The sequence below is a fragment of the Juglans microcarpa x Juglans regia genome, chromosome 1S (assembly GCF_004785595.1).
Source record: "Juglans microcarpa x Juglans regia isolate MS1-56 chromosome 1S, Jm3101_v1.0, whole genome shotgun sequence".
NCBI classification, from domain to species: domain Eukaryota; kingdom Viridiplantae; phylum Streptophyta; class Magnoliopsida; order Fagales; family Juglandaceae; genus Juglans; species Juglans microcarpa x Juglans regia.
In genome coordinates this window covers 1,241,234-1,261,325 of record NC_054595.1, presented here as the reverse complement: position 1 = coordinate 1,261,325, position 20,092 = coordinate 1,241,234, and the positions used below count along the sequence as shown (strand labels likewise).

General features: G+C 40.6%; 1 pseudogene; it reads right to left on the bottom strand.

Moving 5' to 3' along the window:
* On the bottom strand, positions 1–19,099 carry LOC121246499 (annotated as a pseudogene).
* Positions 19,100–20,092: the final 993 nt, after the last annotated feature.

Here is a 20,092-nt window from a genome sequence, read left to right as displayed (position 1 = left end):
GAACAAGCAAACAAATTTTATATTAAGTAACAAAAGAACAGATCGCTGTTCCTCAATCCAATGAACATGTGATTTAAACATGAATATGTGCTGTCTATTTGAAGCTTCTGCCACTTTATTGGAATAATTTTTTTTAATGCAAACGTTATTGGAATAATTAATCCATCTTACCATCCTTACTGCAATTCTAACCTGCTTCATGCAATCCATCGTATCATCTTTACTGCAACTCCCCAACAGGTGCCTCTTTGAGCCATAGAAAATGAATTAAGTCGTACAATTTTGCACTTACACTCACCTGCTTACCATTTATAATGTTGAAGTTGCAGTCATTTCTCATGGAAGCAATTATAATTTCAATAATTGAATATAAATATATATGCACATATATATATAGTACCTTGTATGGTGTCGGGTTCAATCTCCTCATGTGGTCGGGACACATTTGCTCAAGTTGTTTGATCCATAGTTCCCTGATTTTCTTCAGTGGTCGTAAATCTTCTCTAGGTTTATCTGCAAGAAATAAAACTTGAGGTTAGACATTGTTCACGCGCTAAGCAAACTGAATAATCAGTCACAAGCTGCATCTAAGGTTGAGGTAGCTGGTAGCTGATAATGCTGACCACCCAGTCCTTGTCCTCCAGAAACAATGCCGTGACCACAAACTTTACTCTCAGTAAGGTTTCAGAGATTTCAAAAATAAAGTGACAAACATAGTTTTTAGCCGGATGGAAAGTGCATTAACAGTGTCCCCGATAAAAATAGAAAATTGTACAATAGATAGACGTGCACAAGCACACGCACAAGCACACGCACACGCACACGCACACGCACAAGAGATTATGGGTAAAAAAAAAATTGAGAAAAGGATAAGTGCTCAAAAACTATTCCCAAGCATGCACCTAAGCTTCCAGGCCAGTAACATTTTAGAAGCACATCAACACGCTGTGGCACCACATATGCTCTCTTAGATTCTTTGAAAGGGTGACAACATATGATTCTTTCTCCTACCTGCGTATTAAAAGTAGACAAAACAAGAAACCTGTCTGCTTACACAATTCAATATAGAGTGAGTGAACTATAAAATCAAAAGGGAAAGCAATTAATGGATACATTTGTAGGGAAAAAAAGAAGTTACAAATAGTATGTAGAATAATCAATGGCTTGGAGAATCTGACCATCTTACTGGACACTCAAATAAGCCTTAATCCATATTACATGGAAATGGCTACATGTAGCTTCTATATAAGGTCAACTAAAATGATTCATCATCAAATATGACTTTACAGTGGGCATTAAATCCTACCGCAATCCTCTTCCATCCAAGATTGGACTGGCTGTCTAAAACTAAAGGTGTTAATCATGACACCAGAGTCCTCGGGATTAAATTTTGCTTTGACTGGCCAATTCCAAAAGGGAAAAATCAGAGGAACTCTATGTCCTTCAATCCCAGTTTGAAGATAGCGCAGCCACAGAACATGGTCATTACCTGTCCCCTGATATACCAGATCCTTAATTTGGCAGCCCATTTGTTTTGGTTATCCAGGATACATGTAGATCTCCTGAACGACTTCCTTTGCAGTTCTATCACGATTTTCCCTCGCCCAAGTACTTAGGAGACACTACCAGTCATGTTTTGAGGGAAAATGGAACTCACAATCTACTACATACATCTGAAGAAGAGCTTGCTGGTTGAGACTTTTCTTGTCTTTGGTTCCCCTATATATTTTCCAACTTGTATGGAATTAGAGAATATTGTAGAATACTAGAAATTCTAATTAGAACTAAAAAATAAATTAAAAAAAAAAAGACAAAAATGACGTAAAGAATGATGCATCTATATGTAAAGGATTCATAAAGGAAAATGCAGCCTTATGCGGTAAAAAGATAAAATATAGAATCAGGTGCCTTCAGAACAACTAAACTAGATGTGGTTTAGATCTTTCAGTTTATTTTTCACACCATATAAAAAAATCATAGTGAAGAGAAAGATGAAAAAGATGCCCTCTTCTTCTTGTACCCCATTCTCCTACTCCTATGCATTAAGCGCAAGCCAAAATCCACAAGGTGATAAGAAAATATTGTCTGCTTGTGTAATCCTAATTTTTTTTTTTTTTTTTTTTGATAGGTTGTGTAATCCTAATTTTAGATCATATGAATCCTGATAGGACATACATACAAACATACATAAATATACATATGTTGATGAGAAAGAAAACTTCTATTTACCAAATTGACAAGATACCTTTGGCGGCAGTTCATTTTCCCGTCATTATGTCTACTAGAGGATAATCTTCTTTCCCATACAACCTGTAGCACTGCTTTTTACATGGAATAGAGACCTAAAAATAAATGAAAAATGTCAGCTGAAGAAAATAAAATGAAATCTTGAGATTTCTAGACAGCATGATCAAACCTTTGAAACATCTTCAGAAAGTTTGATGCGTGGCTGATTATGTATCTCAACGAGCTTGAAAACACAACCTAAAGCAGCTTGAGCATAGCTCGTAAACAGATTGGTTCCAATTCCGAATGCATCAACCTCATGACCCTGCACGGGTCAAGCAAATTTAATTAGAAATTTGATAAAACTTAAAACTCTGTATCATATCATAATTTATTTTTTGTTAAGTGTCATGAAATTTCTTTATCATATCACCTTTATGAGAAAGAAAATGTAAATCAGATGTAGATAGATGAAACATTAGTGGGAGAAACTATCCCAAGAGAGAGATTTGAGAAAAAAATGTTACAACATCCTATTTTCAGTATGTGACATTAACTTGAGCAAGTCACGACTAGTCAAGAATGTATATGTCGTATGTGGGATTACTGTTGTGTGATGGAGCCTGATTGGTTTTGTGCGCTGGAAAAGGTGTAGACAGACTGTTTGCTCAACTGTCACTTGACATGGCGCTCGAGCGAACTCACTGGTTGCAAAGCTCAAGTAGTGAGTTCGCTCGAGGCGTGCTCAATAGTTGGCTCAAGCAAAACTTGGACAGAAAATTCGCTTGAGGCTCGCTCGACAGTCTGCTCGAGCCAATGTTAGATTGCCTGTTCGCTCGGGCCACCCTCGACACCCGCTCGAGCGAAGAACCCTATTTTGTCAAATTAGGGTTTCCAAGGCCGTTATCTATATATATGTAGTGTTTTGTTCAGAAATGTATCATATTGAGAGAACAGTGAGAGGCAAATGGTGTAGAGCACTCTTGAGAGAGAAAAAGCCCTAGAGAGGGAGAGTTGAGATTAGGTGATTAGAGGAAAGCTCTTGTAACTCACTGAATAATGTAATCTCCTATAGAATAAAATCCCCTACAGCTCTGTGGACGTAAGCACGTTGTAGAACCACGTTAATTATGTGTCGTGTGTGTGGGCTCGAGCGCTTGATTCCTGTGTTTTCGCATTTATTTCACTGTATGTCTCGTTTTTGTTGTGTGTAGGTGTGGTGTTTTTCACAACAACTACCAGGTCACTAACTGCTTAGACGAAATTCATATAGACGTTTTGAAATGTCTAGAAAAGACAAATTTGCTGGGTAACTAGAGTCTTGGTTTTATAGGAGATTGAAACCATAATAGTTCACTAAAACGAGATAATGGGAAAATGAGAGCATCCCTGAAAACCAGGGCAATGTACAACTACATTAAAATGAGATCACCACAGGAAGCGTGCCAGCTGAATGAAATAACTGCAATGTGAACATCCGTCAAAAGAGGTTTCTGTTGCTTAGTACCAGTAATATTATCATATGGTCATCCCATTTGAAGCAAATTATTTGTTGAATACTTAGCTTAGACAAAATATCTTAAGGTTTTAATTGCATCTACATAGAATTGAGACAACTACCAATATAATTTACAGTAAATTTGGTTTGGAATCATTACCTGCTTGTTTAAAGCATCTAAAGTTTCCTCATTGAGGTCATTGCTAGCTGTGATACTCATCTTTCCAAAGCCTGGCACTTCAAACTCATTCTCAATAGCCAAAAAAAACCTTCCGGGCCCCACAAGACAAATATGCTAGGTCACCAAAATCCAACCTAATCCCTACTTCTTTGTACCTGTGCATCACATCTTCTAAACTCAGCACTTGAGATATAAATATTGTCCTATATGCATGGATCAAATGATGGAAGAACAAGTCTTGAAGATCTTGCGCACATAAGTAAATCAAAAACCTTTCAGAAGTACCCCAAATCAAAAAGTGATAAAGCAACTGCACAAAAGTTTGGGATGCCACTCCTGATGACCTGTACAATGAATGTCAATAACATGCTATCCAACAATTATGTATATATACCAAAATTAAGTATGACTATAAAAGAGTGAGAATTGTAATATGGTTACATTCTCTTGACATAGGAAAAAGAGAAAGAAGAGAAAGAAAATATAGGATATACCGATATAAAGTATAGGACACACCAATATTCATCCAGAAGGAAAGGTACAAACATGAACTTCATGAACATAGCACTCGCGTCGACACCATTGTGACATTCAGAAGTTCAATGCTAGGATTTATTATGTTTTCTGCAAGGGAAAACGTTCAAAACCAGAAAGAAACCTAAATATAAATGATAAAATGGTCGTGGATGCATGACTTGGTCAAGCATTAAGCTTTCCCACATCACAGTCATCGGACTGTGTAGGACAGAATCATTTCAAGATCACCTTCAAAAGCCAACCTAGCTAGATACGAAACACAAACACGTTAATTAATTACCAAGTTTTAGAGATGGCTTTTTCTTCTCTTTTAAAAACCAAATGCATAGTCCAAATCTTGGAACAGAAACTGACCAGCTTGAGGACCCAAATTCAATCCAGCAAAAGTATAATGAGATGAGAGAGAGAGAGAGAGAGAGAGAGAGATAGAGGTTATAGTTTGTAGATTGAGTATCATCTACAGCACATAAACTTTTAAAAGCAAATCCTTAAACATGATGAGGAAACAAACTAGGTCTTGATGATATAGAAACCAACACTGGTTAATAAACAAAGAAAGATAAGTAGGTCTCATTATTTAAACATTCTCAGGTAATTTGCAAAATTTTCACTTACATCATATGTGTCCACAAGAGCTAAAAAGTTATTAGGGAATGCCAAGGCATATGACGTGAACGCTGCTAGCTCACTTTGATTGGTCTCACTAAAAACGCCACGTAATGAATTTGACCACTGCAAAGAATGCATGGATGTTAGTATTATCATGATGTTTATTAACTCCAAGGCAAAAAACCCAAATACATGCATTTAAACCTATACATCTCAAGAAACATATATTTTACTGACAAGAGACAGAATTTTTTAGAAAAAAATTATAATCCAAAATAAAACGTTACATTACAACTCATTGTTGGGTATGGTTTCATATATCCAATTTTTGCCACACAACTCTATCAAGGGTCACATGCACACTATTCAATCATATCTCACCAGTGTTTTCTCACCACCTCATGTTAAAAACAACAAAAAGGCTTTGCACCGGACCGGCTGTTCCCAAGGGATTACCAGCCTCCAATAATAATCCACCACGTCAGCGATTCCACACAATTCACATGAGGATCATCACAGTCAAATGCCCCCCTGCGAAGTAGATCTCTTCTTCAGAAACTCAACCTAATCGAACACCCCTCACAAATTTCAGATCCGTCACCCAGTTCCGTCAGCCACCATCTCCGATTATACATATCCCCCCACACCACAAAAACGCGATTCTGAAGCTGTCGGCGCCAACAGTTCAGGGTTTGTATTTCTTGTATTTTTGAGTTTTATTTTTGATTGAGAAGAGTTGTGGTTGTGAATCACATGGCGCAGGGCAATTCAATGTTTACAGTAGAACGGACTTAGAAGCCCTTCGAAAGAGAGTATGACTATTACAGGAATGATTCTTGCGGTGTGGAATACAATAAGGCCTGTGATCGTGCTGCCAGACGTAAGAATGGGTACCATTATTCATCAAGACTCGTGATTCAGGGTCTAGAAGAGACAGGTTTGGCCCTAGGACTGAAGACCGAAAATTGGATGAGTTTTCTATGGGTAATGAGCTCATGGCTCACAAAGATGGGGTGCGGATGCCTCCATTCGTTGGCTCACAAAGATGGGGGGTTTGTGAAGGAAGAAGATGACTCAGATGAGGGTCTGTGACGCAAACTAGAAGGGGCTGCAAGGCTATCTCCTACAACGCAGTCACATTGGTGTTCCAATGGACCGCCTACGTGGCTCTCACTTATTGGTGAGCTGTTTTTTAGTAGAGGACAGACGGACCGGTTTAAAGATTATCTCTAAAAACAATGTTCATCTCCATCTTCAACTGGTCCATATACTGCCTCTGAATCCTATTTGACCCAGTCTGGTACATATTAAGAAGTAAATGAATATGCTTAAATTTAATGTACTTACAAGTGATAGCTTAGGTGGTGGTTCAGAATGGTATTATTTAACTTAGTTCTCTTGTAAAATACATGAAGAGCACATGAACACATTCCAAAACCCAATAATAAACCAGAAAAAGGCTTGAAAACAATACCTGAATTTTTCTTAACCATGTCTGAACTAGACTAACAAAATCCTCACAGACACTAGAGCCGTCACTGCTTTGAAGTGATTTATCTATGATCTCATCAGGGCTCTGCCAAATCACTGAATAAATCAGATAAAGAATCGCTTCGTGCACAAAGTAAGAGATAGTCAAGAGCAAAGCAGACGTAATTCACAGAGCATAAACATTTTATAATCGACTTCATGTGCAGTAAATTTGCTCTTTGCAAATGCCATACAAAGATGAAATGAAATCCCCTACAAGAAACACAAACCTTAAATGAGCTAATGAAGGAATGGGAATGCGTTCCATGAAGCGGTATTCCAAATAACCTCCCAGCTGCAATATTGCTGTCAACACAACATGGTAACAGAGAGAAGCCATGTCAAACCATAAACATCAAGGAAAATGCAAACTCTATGCTGGGATAAACTCTGAAAGTATGATGCTTGAGACATACATTAATAATCAAAACTATTTTCCAAGATTTTAGACTGGATTTGGCATGGGGAAACGCTATGTCAAAGGAAACTTAATATAGACAAGCAATGAGACATAAGCTTACCATCAACAGATACTTTAGAAGGTATTTAAAAAGAGCAGAATGCTGCTAAATTTAAGCTACAGGAAACATGTTGGAGGGACAAATATTTCCCCAATCAGATTGGGCCCGGTCTACCTTGCAAGGGCCCACGAACCAAACACTGTAAACCCAACGAACGGGAAGTAAGGGAGGCCCCAACATGTAGCCCCAAGAGAATATCGCCAGTATATTTGAGCCCTGTTAATGATATAGCCATCAAGGAAATCTCGAGCCTTCCTAATAAGGATAGGTGTCCAAGATTCTTGCCCATAACAATGTTTCCTTCTTTGGTTATCGCCTACCCAAAGTCTGATGTTCATCATATCCGAGATCATCGGAGCGTATCATGCAATTATACAATCCTTATCAGTCGAGTGAGCATCTATATAACTGAGACCAATTAGTGATTTGAGGTAACTCTTGATGACTCCATTGATTTCATACTCCATCACTATAAACACTTAATTAGGCATTGGAGGTGTCCCTGACCCACCGAGACCTTATGCTTCCTTCAATGCAGGTTGATTGAGCCCGTTGGCAGAGGTGCAAAAAAATGTTCTTAACAGTTGGCGCCATCTGTGGGATCTAGTCGGTAACCTCAGCGTGCTTTTCATATGCCTACTACAACATGTTCTCAAGCGACCCGCGATCAACAAGCTACCTCGACGAACATGGAGGGGAGATTTGCATAGATGGAGGAGCGGATGAAGAAGGTGTTGGAGATGGAGAATCTCTAGCAAGAAAACAAAATCCTAAGGCGAAGGAACTCTGGATCTGGGGAAGATGCAAGACCAAACCAAAACAATCAAACTGAAGCAGAGTCACAACGTGCTGGCGGGGTGGCTGCCGAAGGAAAAGAAGAGGACGCACAACAAGTTGTGCAACCTCATGGATAACTACAAGGAAATGGCCAGGAAGATAGGAGCATCATCCTCAGTCGACCAGTTGCTCAACAGCACAAATCTCCCTTACAGTGCTGAGGTGAAGGCACACCGTTCCCACCTCAATTCAAAGACCCACAAATGGAGATATATGACGGCTCTAAGAACCCGGTTGAGCATCTAGAAATTTTTAAGGCTCACATGATGCTCCAAGGCTTTCCTGGAGAGATTGCTTGTCAAGCTTTCTCCTTGAAAATTAAGGGGCTCGCCAGGGGATGGTTCAGAGCCCTACAACCAGGTACCATTGATAGTTTCGAGGAACTGGTCAAGCAATTCTTGACAAAATTCATGGCCAATAGGAGAAGAAGGCAACCGGCCTCCTACCTCCTCACTGTCAAACAACGGGAGGACGAGAGCCCGAAGGCTTACCTTTCCCAGTTCAACAAGGAGCATATGACCAAAGACAACCAATATGAGAAGATTACCCTAGTAGCACTCGTGAGCAGCATCTCGCCCAGGAACCCCTTCAAAGAAAATAACATTCCGAGAAATATGTGTATGATGTAACGTAGGATCATAGCAAACAAAGCCCTTTTGACACACATTATATCCCAAGAAGGCACGTCGAATAGCTTGAGCAGATAATTTATGTCGCTCATGAGGAGATAAATGAACAAAGCATACACAACCAAAGGTACGGAGATTATCGTAACTAGGTTGCTTAGCAAACAAACGAAAATAGGGAGACTCCATGTGTAGGATTCAGGAAGGTAAACGATTAATCAAGTGAGTAGCAGTTTTCATAGCCTCAACTCAGAACATGGATGGAACAGAGGATTCTAACAAGAGAGTACATACCACATCCAAAAGATGGTTATTTTTGCATTCAGTTACTCCATTTTGTTGTGGAGCAGATGAACATGAACGGTGATGAATAATACCTTTAGAAGCCAAGAAGTCCTAAAACTCAGGAGACAAATATTCACCACCGGAATCTGTGCATAATGTTTTGATAGAAGCAGAAAATTGATTTTCAACATGCGCTAAAAACAAAGTGAAAGTACAAAAAACCTCAGATTTAGAGTGAAGAAAATATACCAAAGTAAATCTGCTATGATCATCAATGAAAGTCATATAATATTTAAATTTTTCATGTGAACTAATCGGGGAAAGTCCCCAAACATCACTATGGATAAGATCAAAACAGTGAGAAGCTCGACTAGCATGCAAAGGAAAGGGGAGAGCTTTGCTTTTACCAAGCTTGCAAGAAGCACACTCAAGAGAGGAAGAACAACGTTCTTTATTACCAAGTAAACCAGAGTTCAATACATGAAATAAGATCTGAGTATTGGAATGGCCTAAACGACAATGCCACACCATACTAAAATCTGGAACATTATTACAAGCAAATGACAAACTAGGAGAAACTGAAGAAAATGTTGTAACAAGTAAAAATAGTGGAAACAAGCGCCCCACTTTAGGTCCCTTCGCGATCGGCTTCCCCGTTACATAGTCTTGCACAACACAACCATCACTAGAAAAATTAACAGCACAATTTTTATCAACTAACTTACTAACAGAAATAAGATTTGTGGAAAGTTGAGGAACAAGAAACACATCAGTGAACTTAGAAGAGACATCTCCGACAACAGGGATCGGTAAGGAACTGCCATTGGCAGTTTGAATAGCAGATTTTCTAGCGTAGGGCCGAAAACATGACACAGAGTTGTGGGATTATTTGTCATATGATTAGAGGCCCCCGAGTCCACATACCAGAGTTTAGTAGAATTGTTACCTTAGAACCTCATTGCTGATAATGCTGAAATTAGCATCTGTTGCACCATTTCGGGTATGCGGTAATTCGCTGCAGGAGGTGCAAGAACATAGGAATCACCTGGAGAAGAGCCATTTGCCGCAGAAGTCGCTGCTGGAGGTACAATAACAGAAGTCTGAAATGCTTGAGCCCGACGATTCTGTGGGCAGATACGACATTCTTTGATAATGTGACCCTTCTTGCAATAAGAGCAATATTTCTTGGGGCAATTGGCAGTGATATGCCCATATTCCTTGTAGCAAAAACACTACAAGTTTTTAGAATGCATAGGTGGTCCTAGTCCTTGGGCAACATAAGCCACAGTTCTTGAACTGCCATGAGATTAGCCAAAGTAGCTTGAGTACTAAAACGTTGTTCTTCGCGAAATAACTCACCAAAACAAACATCAAGAGAAGGAATAGGAGATCTGTTCAGTAGAGAGGAGCGAACAGATTCATATTCCGGGCGTAGTTTCATAAGAAACTGATCACGCCGACTAGTCTTGTGAAGCTTCTTGCAAGCTACTCTAATACCACAACCATCACCTGCTAAGTTCTTTGTTTCCTTCAAATTTTTTTTTTCTCCTCGGTTTCAGAGGTGTCTCTTGTTTTTTCGGTGAGGTCTATGTTGTTCTTGGTGAACCCGACGTGACAATTCTCATTTTTCAGCACCTTCTCAGCCTTTCGGCACGTCTGTTTTTTTTTTGTCTGGGTGTCTTTGATGTGCAGCAACCATCCGGTAGGAATTTTGACTTGGTCTAGGTGTTTTGCTGTTGCAGCAACCATCTGGTGGAATTTCGGCTTGGTTTGGGTGTTTTTGGCAATTTTTTGGCTCTTTGTGGCTCTCGGCTTCTTTGCTGAACAGTGTTATTTGCAATGGACTCCGCACCTATCTGTGTCAAGTTTCGGGCAAAAATTACTCTACCTGGGCATTTCAGTTTGAACTTTTCCTCAAGGGAATAGACCTTTGGGGTCATATTGATGGCACGGATGTCGCACAAACATCCAACACTGACAAATCCAAGGATTTCAGGTCTTGTCCTTCATGGGTTGTGCTTGATGCTCGAATCATGTCTTGGCTTCTTGGTTCGATGGAGCCACATATTGTCACCAGCTTGCACCCTCATCGCTCCACTCAATCCATGTGGAATTACTTGAAAAAGGTTTATCATCAATATAATGATGCTCGTCGCTTTCAGTTAGAGCATGTGATTGCCATTTTTCAACATGGCAGTCTTTCCATCTTGTCCAAGACTATTACTCGGCATTTCTGACTCTTTGGAATGAATATACTGATCTGGTTACAGTGGATGTTCCTCTTGCCGCTCTTTCGACCATTCTTAATCTTCACAAGACTAGTCAGCGTAATCAGTTTCTTATAAAACTACATCCGAAAAATGAATCTGTTCGCTCCTCTCTGCTAAACAGATCTCCAATTCCTTCTCTTGATGTTTGTTTTGATGAGTTACTTTGTGAAGAAAAACGTTTTACTACTCAAGCTACTCTGGACCAATCTCATGGCAGTTCAGGAACTGTGGCTTATGCTGCCCAAGGACAAAGACCGTCTATGCATTCTAAAAATTTGTAGTGTTTTTGTTACAAGGAATATGGGCATATCGTTGCCAATTGTCCCAAAAAATACTGCTCTTATTGCAAGAAGAAGGGTCACATTATCAAAGAATGTCGTATCCGCCCCCAGAATTGTTAGGCCTAAACATTTCAAACTTATGTTATTGTACCTCCAACAATGACTTCAACAACAAATAACTCTTCTCCAAGTGATTCCTATGTTCCTGCACCTTCTGCAGCAAATTACTGCACACCCAAAATGGTGCAACATATGCTAATTTTGGCATTATCAGCAATGGGGTTCTAAGGTAACAATTCTACTAAACTCTAGTATGTGGACTCAGGGGCTTCTAATCACATGACAAATAATCCCACAGTTCTGTGTCATGTTTGGCTCTATGTTGGAAAACTTGCTATTCAAACTGCCAATTGCAATTCCTTGCCGATCGCTGCTGTCGGAGATGTCTCTTCTAAGTTTACTAATGTGTTTCTTGCTCCTCAGCTTTCCACGAATCTTATTTATGTTGGTCAATTAGTTGATAACAATTGTGTTGTTAATTTTTCTGGTTATGATTGTGTTGTGCAGGACCAAGTAATGGAGAAGCCATCGCAAAGGGACCTAAAGTGGGATGCTTGTTTCCACTATTATTGCTTGTTCCAAAATTTTCTTGAGGTTCTCCTAATTTGTCATTTGCTTTTAATAATGTTCCAGATCTTAGTATGGTGTGACATTGTCGTTGAGGCCATCCAAATACTCAAATCTTATCTCATGTATTGAACTCTGGTTTATTTGGTAATAAAGAACATTGTTCTTTCTCTCTTGAGTGTGCTTCTTGCAAGCTTGGTAAAAGCAAAACTCTCACTTTCCTTTACATGCTAGTCAGGCTTCTCACTGTTTTGATCTTATCCATAGTGATGTTTGGGGACCTTCCCCAATTAGTTCACATAAAAAATTTAAATATTATGTGACTTTCATTGATGATCATAGCAGATTTACTCAGGTATATTTTCATTGATGATAATAGGTGTAGGGACATTGCTTAGCAGTCGCCATCATTGACACCGCCTAGATCTCAAAGCCAAGCTCCGCGCTCGCACGCCAACCAAAGGAGGAAACAACTTCCTTAAGCATTCCCTCCTCACCCTTTAGTGTAATAGAGCCCATCTCCTGCCTAGCTCTCAAAGTCAAGCTCTACGCTCGCACGGCGACCAAAGGAGGATTAGCTTCCTTAAGCGTTTCCCTCCTCACCCTCTAGGAGCGGTCGAGCCCATCTTCCGCCTAGCTCTTGAAGCCGAGCACTGTGCTCACACAGTGACCAAAAGAGGAAACAACTTCCTTAAGCGTTTCCCTCCTCGCCATTTAACGCAGTCAAGCCCATCTCCTCCGAGCTCTCAAAGTCGAGCTTCGCACTCATCCAATGACCAAAAGAGGAAACAGCTTCCTTAAGCATTTCCCTCCTCACCATCTAACACGGTCGAGCCCATCTCCTGCCTAGCTCTCATAGTTGAGCTCCATGCTTGCACGTCGACCAAAGGAGGAAACCGCTTCCTTAAGCGTTTCCCTACTCGTCACTTAGTGCAGTCAAACCCATCTCCCCACCTAGCCCTCAAAGACAAGTGGCCCTACACTCACATGGCGGTCCTGAAAGCAAACAACCCTCCTAAGCATACGCCTTCAAAGTCGAGCATCGTTGAACCCCCACTGTGGCCAGAAGAAAGAGTGCTTCCCAAGGTGCCCCCTTCTTCGCTGAATCAAATAGTCAACAAGGAGGCCAGGACAACTTTATCGAGTAATCCAACAAGCGGATGAGCCCAAAGGCTTCCTCGACAATTGAAGAGGAGCACTAGTATCTACGTAGACAACTTGCTCGTCAATGGAAGGGCGAGACTCATCAGGGCGGGATCTTGAAGGCCTAAACCCATACAGGGTACTCAAACTCAACAAAACCTGAGTAAAAGAAAAAAAAACAAAACAAGGGGCACACACAGGAAATCAAAAAAGTAATAAAGTGAGAAAGTCACATCCATTGCTCAAGATCAACTATAAAAGTTATTTTCAATACAACTACGAAGGAAAAACACAAATCAAGGATTCAGGGCCAGAGGGGGAAAGGCATCGAGCATCATATCCCTGCCCAGAGAATCGAGAAATTGAAGGGACTAGCGGTCGGGCTTGAGGGTCATCTAGGCAAGGGTATTCAAGTCGGTCTGAGTGTTCTCCATCAAATGGTCCCTCAACCTCTCCAATGCTTATACCCATAGCCCCAAGCCCTTTTGGGAACCACATTGGCCATCGATAGTTGAGGAGAAAGTCGGACCAGGTCTTCTTTGGAAAAAGCCAACTCTGGTTCCAAAGCAGCTATCTACAAATCCTGGGAAACCTGTTCTTCCCTAGTAGAAGCAATGTTTTAAATTTCGTATCGTACCGGCCGATACCGGCCGAAATTTTTCGTTTCGGCCGTCCGGCCGGTACAGGTACTATACCAGTTCCGTACCGGCCAAAATACCGGTCGTACCGACCTCAATTTCGACCTGTACCGGCCGACATTTCGGCCTGTGTTTTTTTTTTTTTTCGTTTTTTCAAACTACAAACTTATTTTTTAACCCTCAATTCAAACTAGAATATTTATAATTTATATATATATGTATTTATATATAATTTATTTATATATAGACTATTATTTTGGAATATAATTTTTATATATATAATTTATTCATATATCGACTATCCCGAAACGTTATCCCGAAACGGTAACGGTACCGAAATATTTCATTCCAGTGCCTTGACCGGTACGGCATCCGGTACGGTATTCAAAACATTGAGTAGAAGCCAACTTGGACTCCAAAGTCGTAGTCTACTGGTCTCGAGAAGAGACTTTCCTCCTAGTACGTAATAGGGAGTCGTTAAGCTTGATGTACTTGTCCTCCATCCTCTTCAACCCCCTCTGAGCAACCTCATGTCGAGGCTTGAAACTCTCCATTTTGCCTTGAAGACGGTTGAGGTCCATGCATAGGTCCCGACAAGATCCCTCTGCTTGGTCCGTTGTAGCTGCATACTAGCAGCACTACTCCCTGTTCTCCTGTAACTCCACCTCTAGGGGGTCAATCGGTCCTGGCTAGTCTCTTTCCTCCTCCAGCAGCTTGGCCTCGAGGTAGCAACGAGTTATTTCCTCCTTCGCTTTCGCCAAGTCACTTCAAAGGTAGGTCATATCTTCACAAAGAGCATAAACACTCCTCTCTAATGAACAGGAGTAGGCATCCATGTGAGCAAATGCAGCATCTGCCTCATTCCTCTCAACTCGCACCTTGATGACCTCTCAGTGGGCTTGTACCACAAAAGACCGCAGCGCGCAGACCTATTCTTCTAGCTCAGGCCTCCCATCGACAATCCAAGCGGCCAATGAGTCAACTCCCTAACATACCAACACAAGTCGGTTAATGGAAGGATGATAAAGAAAATAAACCGAAGGCGAGCGAGCTTGTCAGCTGTGTCTCAAACAAACTCAACCTTGGCATTATTAACGCCAAAAAGGACGGGATCCGAAGGGCCGGGCAATCCCAAAAAGCCACGTCTTCCTCCTAGAGAGGTTGGCCTCAAGCTTCCTAGCTACCCAGGCTGGTAGGAAAGAGGGGGAGAAGGAGCCCGGGGCGATCCACTGGCCCTCGATGATGACTAAGCATACAGGGAGTGACTAGAACCGCCCAGCATAAGAGTTGCCTCCCGCTCGGGCTCCGGGCAGTCGCGAACTCCCAGCGATCCGTAAACCACCTCGTCTTTTGTGCTAGGTTTCTTGCCCTTCCCCTCCGATAGAGCACTAGAATGCCTCTTTTAGCCACGAAAAGCGAACGGCTCTCTCAGGAAGTGGTGGCCGCTAATGCGCGACCGGTCAGGCATCAATCCAAACCTCTTCCTAAAGCCCTCAACCTAGGAGTAGACCTTCTTTAAGTGAGCCTACTCCTGGTTGAACAGATTCACAAAAAACTCTTTGTCGTCCGAAACGACCCTCACATGACTCGAATGGGAAATTCTTCACAGGCGGTCTCGCCGGCCGGGAATTCCCAGCACGACCCCTTACAAAAAAAAAAAAAAATTAAAACTTTTAACATGGGAGAATCGGGGTTCCAGGCGAGCTACCCAGTATTTGGTACGGGATTGAAAACTACACAAGATGATGTCATGGAACCGTATCCCTTGGGTATAAAAAAATACCCTGGCAGTCAGGTTGAGGTACTCCTCATCCTCGGTTCCCAGGACCAGCGCCATATGACACCGCACATCAGGACAATCCTCCAGGCATTAGGATGGAGCTACAATGGGCCAACACGAGATAACATAGAAGGATACAATGTGACCTTCTCTACATATCCCTCCAAGTTGACGGCACCACGGCGAGCTCCCGGCACTTCCAAGATGACGGATTCAAGCACTCTATAGGAACTCCTCACCACGTCCAAGTCCGACGAGGTGGTGGCCGTAGACCAATAGTACCCCTTGAAATACTGAGGGTTGTCCTAGCTAGAAGCCCCCGGGTTTCTGGGAGATCCCTTGGGACGTGACGAACGCGAACCTAGAGACGAAAAATGGGAGGTGTTCTTGGGTGCCACTAGCAACAGAGGGAAAAATCGGAGAAATAAAAGTTAGGGTTTTTTGAAGAGAAAACAAAGGCATGTAGAAAGCAAAAGGAAAGAATTGATAAAAGTTAGGACTTGGGGTTTAAATAGGAGGACAGTGTCAATTGGACAACTCCTAGTAGGAAAGTGACAAGTGTCACCATAAAGGAAACGTCGGGAGCAAATCCCATGATCCTTGCTACACAAATAGACGTGAGAGCCAAGCCATCACATGTTACCCTAGGCATGGGAATTGGGAATGGATACCGCCGCAGACAACGAGTACGGGTCACTAAAGCGTTGCAGGGTAAAAAAAAAAATTCTCACCGAGTAGAATTTGCGGGGTAACTGGATGTACAAATATTTCCCCAATCAGATTGGGTCCAATCCACCTCTAAAGGGCCTATGACCCAACACTATAAGCCCAGCAAACGGGAAGTAAGGCAGGCCGCAAAATGTAGCCCCGAGAGAATATCGCCAGTATATTCAAGCCCTATTAATGATATAGCCATCGAGGAAATCTCAGGCCTTCCTAATAAGGATAGTTATCTGAGATTCTCACCCATAACAATGTTTCCTTCTTTGGTTATCGCCTATCCAAAGTCCGATACTCATCATATCCGAGATCATCGAAGCGTATCATGCAGTTATACGATTGTTATCGATCGAGTAAGCATCTATATAACTAAGACCAATTGGTGATTTGAGTTCTTGATGACTCCATTGATTTCATACTCCATCACTATAAACATTGACTTAGACATCGAAGGTGTCCCTGACCCACTGAGACCCTACGCTTCTTTCAGTGCGGGTTGATTGAGCCCATCGGCAGAAGTGCGAAACACATTCTTAACACACTTATTGATGCAAAACATTGTAGTTGAAAAGTATCAAGTGATGCTTCCAACTAATACTACCTTGTTCCATCAAAGCCCCAATGTAATAGTACTTTGATGCCCCTATTCCGCCATCAGGTCCCTACATATAAATAAAAGATATCTTTATGATGAAGATAAACATGGATGAAATCTTCAAAATATAGAAAAACAATCAGCAACCTGAGCTCGGCGAAGCCCAAAGTCAAGAAGCATTTTAGATTTTCCAACCACAAATCGATGCCCTGCAGCATTGGTAGCAACTAATGTTGGAAAATTAACAAGATTCACAATTGCAGTTTCCAGCAATTGAACCACCTGAAACAGAAATATTTGCAAGATAATTGATAGTTAGTCTTGAGAACAATCAACCACTGAAACATTACATTTATTTTATGAAGAAATAAAAAACATGGAGTAAAACCAGTTTGATGGTACTCACAACAATGGGCCCTTCAACTCTTAGCAATGGCACCTTTGGGAAAACAACTGATCCCTCTGAAACAGAATACACTTCAACATCAGAACAGTTGATTCCTCTAAAATAGTTGTAGAATGCATCCTATGGTTGATCAATAAAAATGGATCAGTCAACCACATTTTGCAGGTAGGGTTCGCAGATTAAATGAACAGCACGCACCAGTCTCAAAAGTGCACATTGAAACTGCTGCCCGAATGAATATTTTGAGTACTTTTCTAATCACACTATCAGTTCATCTGATTTCATTATTCCCGAGGAAAAAAAGTAATAAAATGAAGTAAAATACAGCATGGTAAATCTTATCCTAGTCATCATTTACTTTCCCTCAACCAACTAGTCAACTTCAAAACACTGTCAAAGCATTGCATCCTCAAATAGCAGCACCTATTTAGGTCTTGTGCAATTAACATCACAACCAGCCCTGGAAACTTTAAGAATTACGAGCACAATGTTCTTCTTTCTCCTTCGATTTTTGGGTGATGTGGAACCTCATCAAGACAAGGCCCTCCAAACCCACCACCCTTGGGGAGAAGACACCGGATACACGGCCCCACTCAACAGAACTGTGTATCAGGTAATCCAAGGGAACTCATAGAGTTGAATCAAAACCATGAGGTCCAAGTTTACACCTCATCTCCACCCGCCTGTTGTATTTTTCTTTCTTTTCTTTTTTGAAAAAGAAAAAGGCAAAACAACTTTCAGCACACTGCTCATTACATATTAATAAAATGTACAAGATATAAGATTGGCAAAGCTGACTTATATGTATTATGACGGTTAATATTATGTGTCAATAATAACAGTCGTTCTGAATTTTGAGAGAGCCATATGGGAACCACTCTTGAACAAGACTAAGAATTTCACTACAAACAGTGAATTCAATTATTTGATTTACCTCACATGAAGAAGGTAAGGATTTACGGACAAAAGAGATCTCCTCCTCTGCAAGCTTGAAAGTAGCAATGAACCTTATGCATTCTTCTAAACCAGCAAAGATTGTATATTCACCACCAAACGGGTTCTTTCGAAAATATAAATCAAACCTAAAAAAATATATAGGAATTAGACAAACGGAACTTCTTAAACAAATAGACAACATGTTTAACCTCTTAAAATATAGCTACACCAGAAGGAAGCAACAGAGTTTGCGGCCTTTGACACTGACAATTACCGATCAAACACCATGGTTCACTTTTGAGCATGATATTAGACTAAGACAAATCACGTTATTAGTAGGAAACGCGAAATTCTTTATTGCAGGTTCATAATGATCAATTCCCCGCTCATTAATGCGAAATAAACTTGGATTATGCGCATATCAGCCAATCAATACAAGCTTCATTAACGCGTAATTGAAAAATAATGGGTTTGGTATTAATGGAACAGAGGTCAAGAAATTGTTCATCATTGTCTGCAATTAGCATAGCTCAAATAAACAAACTAACGACGCTCTGAGAACCAACGAATTTCACTTCAAGATAATGAAATGTGTTACTTTCCAATTTTCATGGGAACCAAACAGAGAAAAGTTTGGAAAAAAAAAGGACGAAGAGAAATAAACTAACGAAGATAAGGTAAAACGTGAAACTCACACTGCTCGTTCGTGGTGTTTGCCAGCTTTCCAGTAAGATTAAGCCATGGTGAACTGGTAGAGGTCCGTGAGGAGAGGCGTAACCATGGGGTTGGTGGGCACATCCAGTAGCGGGACCCGACCCGAGTGTTCCACATTCGAACCGTTTTCCGCCTCCATGCTTTGTGAATGCGAACGTAATCGACACGAAGAGAAGAGCCACAGGGGAGAGAGAGAGAGGGAGGGGGGGGGGAGGATATTGTGTGTTGGAGTCGACGAAGAGACAAACAGGGAGAGGAAACAGAGAGACTGGAGAGTGTGGAGACCGTTCAACAGTAACGTGTTTTCTTCGCACCGAGGGACGAGAATCCTAAGAATTTCCGAGCTACTCCGATGAGGTCTTTCTTTCCTTTTTGTATCATGCAAGTGGCCGCTTCTAGCACTCCATACAGTCTATTTTATATTTCTTCCCCTTTTTGTGTTATTTTAGAAAAATTTTATAAATATATTTAAAAATATATAATTTTATCTTTTTATCTTCATATTTTATAAAATATAAAATATAAAATATGAGAATAAAAAAATAAAATCATATATTTTAAATGATGTATAGAATATAAGATTTTTGTATAATATGACTCGTTCATTTTATTAATTTTTGTTTTTATGACGATCGTTTAAATACAAATAATAGTTGGAATAGGCTGGTAATTTTTCAAATACAATTACACTATTTCAAATACAATTATTTAACAAAAAAAAAATATATATATATATATATATATTTAATTTCAAACGTCTCTCATGACAGAGAATCACAAATGACATCGCATTGTTCTTAGTTAGAAAGAGTTTCAATGGTAAAAGTAATTTAATGCGCATATTAAATTCATTTTTCTTTATTTATTAGTCATGTGTCGTATCGTATTCTAGGTTTGTTTTTTTCATTTCTGGTAAGTAATTCTGGCCTTATATTATTGCCATTAGTGTTCTTCGTGTCTTCATATATTTGGTTTGTCAGAGGGTCGGAGTTGTTGTAGTGATTGTATTTCTTTATGGGAAAAAAGCACGTATGCCTTTTCTCCCCACAGTATGAGTACGTGTCCCTAACAGTCTAACTCATTGGTCTAACCTTTGAAAGAGACCACCTTAGGATCCATGTCAACATCATCA